The sequence below is a fragment of the Armigeres subalbatus genome, chromosome 2 (assembly GCF_024139115.2).
Source record: "Armigeres subalbatus isolate Guangzhou_Male chromosome 2, GZ_Asu_2, whole genome shotgun sequence".
Classification (NCBI taxonomy): Eukaryota; Metazoa; Arthropoda; class Insecta; order Diptera; family Culicidae; genus Armigeres; species Armigeres subalbatus.
Genome location: NC_085140.1, coordinates 283,864,736 through 283,872,776, shown reverse-complemented (window position 1 = coordinate 283,872,776; position 8,041 = coordinate 283,864,736).

Here is an 8,041-nt window from a genome sequence, read left to right as displayed (position 1 = left end):
GGAGAAGGTAAGTGGATGGAATTTCTAATTGGATGTAGGAAACGAGCTCTATAGTTCATTTCCACCCCAGCAGATTACTGTTAGAATACCTGCTGAAGGTATAGGAATAGTAATGGAAACGGTATGGAAGTTCTATTTCCTGAAGCCTTCTAGCGATTGCTATGAACATAAGAAATAAAGAGAAAGATAAAAAGTAGGAGAATGGAACGGACCTCAGATTGAAACCATGATTCTCCCGCGTATGAGGCAAAAAAGCAGTAGCCACATGACTACCAAGCCCGCCTCGAAACAATAGAGAGATCACGCACTGAACTGGATTAATTTTATTACCGGTCATGCAATGCAGAACACAATAATTCGGCTGACCGCGCGATCGTTCTGCTGTCCGAAACAAAAGAGATCATGCACTGAACTGATTAATTCTTATTACCGGCCGCGCAATGCAGAAATTGGCACAACATCCGGCCGACCACGCTGGGATCGTTCTGCTGTCCGGAAACATGAGAGATCACGCACTGAACTGATTAATTTTATTACCGGCCGCGCAATGCAGAACACAATAATTCACTGACCGCGCGATCGTTCTGCTGTCCGAAACAAGAGAGATCACGCACTAACCGATTAATTTTATTACCGGCCGCGCAATGCAGAATACAATAATCTGGCCGACTGCGCGATCGTTCCCTGCCGTCCGAAACATGAGAGATCGTTAACACTGGAACTGATTAATTTGTTACTGGCCGCGCAATGCAGAACATGTCAATAATCCGGCTGACCGCGCGATCAAGGTTCTGGTTGTCCGAAACAAGAGAGATCACGCACTGAACTGATTAATCGGCTACCGGCCGCGTAATGCAGAACACAATAATTCGGCCGACCGCGCGATCGTTTCTGTTGTCCGAAAACAAGTAGAGATCACGCACCGAACTCTCAAAATTGTATATGCCCAGATATTATAAAATAACTGACAGTTTTTGTTTTTTGGATGAATCAATGTCTTGAAAATAAATCATTAATTTGCTATAAATTAAATATCATCAATCTGCTTTTTATCCAGATTTTTTCTCAAAAAGAAAAAGCATAACTTATAATAATATTTTCTTCCATTGTGTGATAGATCAGATATATGAATGTGAAATGCAATATGGTTAAGAATGACATAGGTTAAGAAGAATGTCCAATGTTTGCTTACTAATTTATTATTCAAACTCTATTTCACAATTTCACAAGTATCACATCATAGTCACAGAGAACTTTAAAAACGCCATTGCCAAGCTTGAAAGCAGTTATTTCACTTTAGGATCTCATGCCGCATTATAGGTAAGGTACACTGGGGGAAGTGGAGAAGGAAAATCGATAGTGCATGTTTGAATTAGTGTAAACTAATTTGAAATCATCTAAATGAATTCAATCAAATAGGTTATCAAAAACAGTCAATTTTGCAGCAACTGTGTGGTAATTCGTACCATTTTGATCGCTTGAAATTCACATGGAAATAGATTTTAAAATTATGAAATAGTTTTTCCACTTATCCCAGTGGATGGGGTAAGTGGACAACCTCGGAAAAACACATGTTACTCTTGACCTTCACCGACATGAGTAGTTTTATATCTGAAATCAAACGATACCAAGCCTTGCTCTGGAGTATCTTTTTATTGAATCACCTATCATTGGGTTAAATTGGAATAGGTCCCCAAGGATTTCTCATGGCTAGGCAGTGGAGGATGGTTTCGCCTTCTTCAAACACTAAAATGTGCTGTAAAATCTATATAAGCTGTTGCACCAAAGATGAAAATTTCTTTATAGGAAAAATGGAACTTTCAGGGTTATAAACCAATCAAATTTAGTTTAACTAACTGGAGATGATGTCTGTGTGTTCGTGTTTTAAAGGTATGTGCAATGTACAAAATTATCACTCATTCTCAAGGCAATTGTCAATTTGTTCGCCACAAAACATTGCAATCCTCAACGACGAAACTTGTTATGAATATAAATGAATGACTCAGAACATATTTACCTATCAGTGCTATTTTTTAATCTTTTCTTATGACATTTTTAATCATATGTAAAATATGAAAGGTGCATCAATACCGATAAGTGGATTAACTGGGACCTTTTTTATGGATATTAGTACAACTTACCACTGAAACGCACAATGATAAATAAAGAAGGAAACATATTAAGATTCACAGCTATCGAAAATAACCCGGAAGGGAAGGAAACATTTGCGTAATCAGACATTATCCACTTCTTACAAAGTGCTAGATACTAGGGGTAAGTGTAAAATCTTTAAATTATTTGCTTTCATGGTACAAAACCATCACTGCTAAATTTGAATGTGATTAGTTTAATTGTATTATAATGGTCACCTGTGTAAATTCACTTGAAAAAGGGACAAATAAAAATGCAAATAAAAATTGATTTTATGAAACCTAAAATGACAGTTCGAGCGTTAACCGTGTTTGTGTATGTTTTATACAAATTTTAACATATTAGTGTGAGCATCAAATGTTGCACAATGTTATGGTGTGGTAAAAACTGTAATGTATGTAGAAATCCAATTTTTCGGGTCGATTTTTACACATCCCCCTTTTTCCACTTCCCCCAGTGTACCTTATATTCGATATTGTGCGAAATGCTTTATTGTCTTTCCGATGACAGTGAGTAGAAATCCATACAATTCTCTTAACTCCAATTAATTAGGGTCAATATAATGTCTAGCCTTCCATTCTCATGGGACAGAACCTGGCCAGGCTGCAAAACTATCTTCAAATTAACCTTTTCCATAATTTGTTTTGTTCTAAGAGTTGAATTCGACACTGCCCAATTGCAGCACAAAGACTATTGACGATTATTTATGCCCCCATCTAGATACATATGGCAGTTTCTTCGAACATTAGTTTGTGTTCGAGTCATGCGAATGACATGAGGCTATTATGGTTTCATGTAACAGCTCTAGCTCTAGCTAGCTCTTCTCTATGTCCTTGACAGCAATTGAATTCATGCTGAAGAAACAAGACAAGCCTAAAATTATCATCTTTATAAGGTCGTATGTCTTTGTTCGAAAGGTAGGCTAATTGAACCACATGTTAGAATAAACCTTATTTTATTTTATAAAGTTGTTGTCTTTAATCTAGGTATTAAAAGACAAAAAAATATTAATTCTAGAATCTCTGAGTCAATAAAATATAGATCTGAATGAAATCGCATTATTACTATAATGAAAAAGCCATTGAAAAAGAAGAAGGTTGATTCTAAATTACTGTATTTGGTCTATCTTTATTTTTCGATGGCTCTACATTACAACAAGAACTTGGCCTGCTTTTCAACTTATTCTTTATTCTTATTATTACTTTATTATTTATTATTTATTCTACACCTTTCCAAGGCTTAGGCATAGAAAAGGTGGGCATATATAAAGTGGGCACATAAAAGCCTTCAATAAAAAAATGTGGAAATGCTAAGTTGAGAAGCTGGTCATTCCAGTTGGAATGTAAAACCATTGAAGAAGAAGAAGAAGATAAGCATGAAAACTCCCCCAAAACAAGCAATAACAGTGAAACCGATGCAATCTAAATCTAATTGGCAGTGCGAATTTTAATTATTTCTGTTACTAAATGTGCCATCATATTTCCATTAAATGGCGCCCGTACTGTGCTGCACTGCACTTTCATCATCATAATTCAGAACTGGAATGTGCCTTTGACGGTTGAACTGTAAACCAAACCACTCAACTCCTGCAATTGGGGTGAAAGTCCTGGTACCCCTGCTCAATGTGCGTTACCTGCACTGTACTTGGAGAGGAATAACCGCAGCTGGCACGAGCAATATGCACTTCCAAAGGGTCATTTCCGTTTGAAAGTCCATTAAAATTCAATAATATTTCTCTCTGCAATGATGCTCTATAAAACAGCACTTTGTCGAAAGGTAAATACATGAGTAAGTCCCACATGCTTCCCTCCAGCGCTCTCAGCATGGTGTTGGGATTAAGGGGTTAGATTAAGAAGAGAGAGAAATACAGAATCAGGAGACATCTTGTTGACGACGTGCCCGGGATCGGTCCCACACAAAACACTACATCAGATTTGTTTAGTGGCCAGAAGCATGGAGCTAAAAATAGACTCCTACCTACAGGTCTATTTTGGCTTCTATTTATTCAAACCCTGACTCCATGCAACACGCTCTCGTCTCCCTCATGCTCCCATCATAGGCCGTTGCATGGCAGCAGGAAGCAACTTCCCTGCAATTCTCTTGTAGTGTGATATTTGAAAAAGTGGTCAGTCTTGCGAGAAAATCTCCGTTTACTTTCCCTTTGCCAAATGGTTGTGGGACTTTTCTGGTTTCCTTCCAATAGTACACATTATAGATGAAAGACAATAGCTTTCAAGCGAAAGTCCGTTGTAGCAGAGAATGGATGTTTTTAAATGACTTCTACGATCTTTTCAGAAGTCTCTGCAAAATTCTTCCCATCATCGCCTCACTTTGACTGAAGTTTTTTCGCCCCACACTCGTCTAAATGGTGTGGTGGAGCAGTATGTATAAAAAAGGTAGGGTTGTCACTGTGGCAATTTAGCCGGTCTGCTGCAACACATGGTGTTCCAGTCACTCAACCCCTGTATGTGATACTTTCAATTACTGGTTCTAGTAGTAGTCTTTTTTGTGGGTAAATAATGTGGGTAACCCAACAAACACCATTTTAGCTGAATAAGCTGGTTTTTCAACTGAAGAAGAAGGACTATTTTTGTTGATATTAGCGCTTGACCCGCCACCAATGATTTCGTTGGGAATGATCCACTGAATTAGATATTTTCTTTTAAATTTCATTGTATACGCCAAAAAAACAGTCTAAAGTAAACTGATTAATTCACAGAATATTCTCTAAAGTAATTTTTAGAGAATATAAGAATTTTCAAAACAAAAGGCTGGAAGTATTGTTATTAGAAGAATTTTGTTTTTTAAAGAGATCTATGGGAGAATTCTTCGAATAAACTTTTTGGGGAATTTTCGAAAAGTTTTGGAGAAATTTCGAAGCGAAATTCCTGGAGATAGCTAATACAAAATCCCAATGTATATTTTCTTCTTGAACGTTCTTTGAAAATTATTTTCGAGATTCCTTTTCAAAAATTGGTTCTAAGATTAATCCTCAGAAATTCTTTTTGGGCAACGGTCTCTATAGGGGAACATTGTTTCATAAAATCAATATCTAGTGCCACAGACACACCCAAGTGACTACATGTCCTGGGTAAACTAAAATGTTTCTATCAGGGGATCTAGATTTTAAATTTATTTTTTTGTTTTAATAAACATTAAGCTGTGGAGGCTATAATGTCCTTCTGATGGGGGCATTGTGGGGTGTAAACGTCACCAAAGAGAGAAACTCGGCCAGTGGTTGACGGTTGCTATGTCTTTAAAGTAGAATGCAACTCACGGATTCTGCATTTTCAGTTAACAAAGTATCAAAGATAGATAAATCCATTTATCTTGAACTCGCCCCATTGGTCTGCTCCTCATGTAGATATCCTTAAAATATGATACAGCCAAACAGCGCAATTTCAAATTATGAAGAGTATCCTCTGCGGGCATGTTCACAGTTTAGTAAGCATGAACCTGTAGGTATTTTCCGCCTGGGATGGTACCCAGACGTCAAAGCATCGATCCGTACTATATTTGCTATTTTTAGCAGTGAGTAGAGTGGAATCTTCAACTTGAAAACTGGATGCTCGGCAACAAGTGCGCTCACGTATATACAAGCGTAAAATAACAAAAAAATGTCGCCTCTGTTGTTTCTATTGACGTGTAAATTCATAAATAATTACCCTTGGAAAAAACGATAGTTTTAATCAATTGCCGATAACTTTTTCTTTAATGTATATTACAGAGTGGTCCATATTTCAATAGACACGTAATGGGCGACTAATTAACGCGAATAAATAAATAAAAGAGCAGCATCAAAAATGATGTACAGTTTCTCGTTCTGGTCATAACTCGTATCATGTTGGTTGTAAAAACTGGTTTATCGTAAAGGATTTAGGGTGGAACTATGGTATGTCCAATTATTATTGTTCAATTCTTATGATAATGCACTGTTGAACTGAATTTATGTTTTTCGTAGCTTTACGCACTTTGGGCTAAAAATGTATGGCCAAAATACCATTTTTTTTATATACACGAGAGAGGCACCATCACCATTAGGTGGATAAATCAGGGCTTTTATTTTAATTTTGATACTGTTCAATATGACATTCTACGTTGAGGAAACAATGAGGAATAATAAAAATAATGACATTTCCTTGTGACTAAGTCAGAAAACAGGTTCAAGACCAAGGTTTATCATAATGTTTAGTTAGTTTGTTTTAGGTTTATCAAAGCTTTCTATGTGGCTGAACCAGTGATTCATTCTCAACAAACCGTTTGACCCATTTGTTGACGGTAGGACCAAACTTTCATGATTTCTTTTTTTCTATCACGACCAGAATGCACCACGCTTCCATATTAATTCTATGCTTTTGATTATTGTTGATTGGAAGTTTCCTGTGTCAATACATAAAAGTTGAAGCTCCACCCTAAAGCAGGAAAAGATTGCTCTCCCACGTAGGGTCCATGGCAGCTCACGGGTTGCAAAGAGAAGAGCCCTGGTGCATCCGGTGTGGTACGTGGTCTCCTGGCAGCGTATATATGGATGAGTTGATGCAAATAGCATCCTACCGGGGGCGCGAATCCACTTGTGTTCGCCTTGCTTGAAACGGGAAGTTGCATTTAGTGCTGCTACCGGTTATTTCTCCGCCGCCTACACCTTCCGTAACGGATGGACGACTGAATTATGCAGCCAGCATATGTCCTTTCCAGTGGGTGTCGACCAAAACTCAAAAGTTATAGGGACCAAAATGGGTTGACAATGTGTTGACATGTGAAGCTATGTGGAAATAATAAACTTTTTAATATACATTTGATGTCCCTAGAAGCAAGAAAAAAGTATGTGATATTCAGTCTCATGATTTGAATCTGAGTTTTGGCAATTTTAAAACAGAATCACCTGATAACACACACATGCTAAATATTTGAGTTTCGGATTTCATGATTTAGCACAATTCAGAACAACTTGATTGAAATAATTCATGAATGAATTTACTTGGTAATATATGTATAAGTAAGACACTTATTGGACTTACGAAGTATATGTAATGTATGTATTGCTAAGGATTGGCAAAGGAAAATGTAAAAAACTAGAAACAACTCTTGAAAAAGTGTATTAAGATGGACTCTATTGTGGCTATCATATTGTAGAGGAATTGTTGCACAAAATTCGACTTTTCTCAATTGCATTCCTTTGCTTCTTTTGCACTTGTTATAGGTATTTATAAATTTGCTTTACATACCAACATGTGCAACCCACGTTGCATTTGCAGTGATTCACATAAAAGCAATTCACAAACCGTCTCCGCATTGGTTACAGTGAAGAGCGGTGGAACTTTCACGAGGCTACCGTAGTTGCAGAGTTGATTGCAGTTAGGCTGGTACCATTACCACAACAAACGCAGCCTCGCCGTCAGTATCACTTTCGGTTTCATTGTCCTTCTACGGCACATCCACCATCCAGTCGATGTTAAAGCAGTTGTTCTTCCAACATATTCGTTCACACAAGACGTGCAAAAGCGAACTTGTTCACTGGAAAAGTGGAGGAAAAGTTCCATTAGGGCTCAGCCATCATGTGGTTGCTCACATTGTTTCAACGTTGCGGGAAACCGTGGCTGTGGGGACTCACGTCAGCTTCTGTTAGGGGTGGAAACCGACTACGCCAGGCGGATAAAGTCAATGTGCGTAGTCATGCAGCTCTTGCATGTGTGTATGAGTATGTACGTATGTGGGGTAGATTAATGCAGAATTTTGTTTGCCCAGCCAGTCATCCAAAATGCGTGCTGGATGCTGACAGGTTCAAATCTTCACTCTTCAACAGTTTTCTGATTGTGGAATGAGTTTTAGTAGAATAATTAAAACATAATATGGGTTTAGAGCAATACGAACTGGAACGAAGTACAATGAT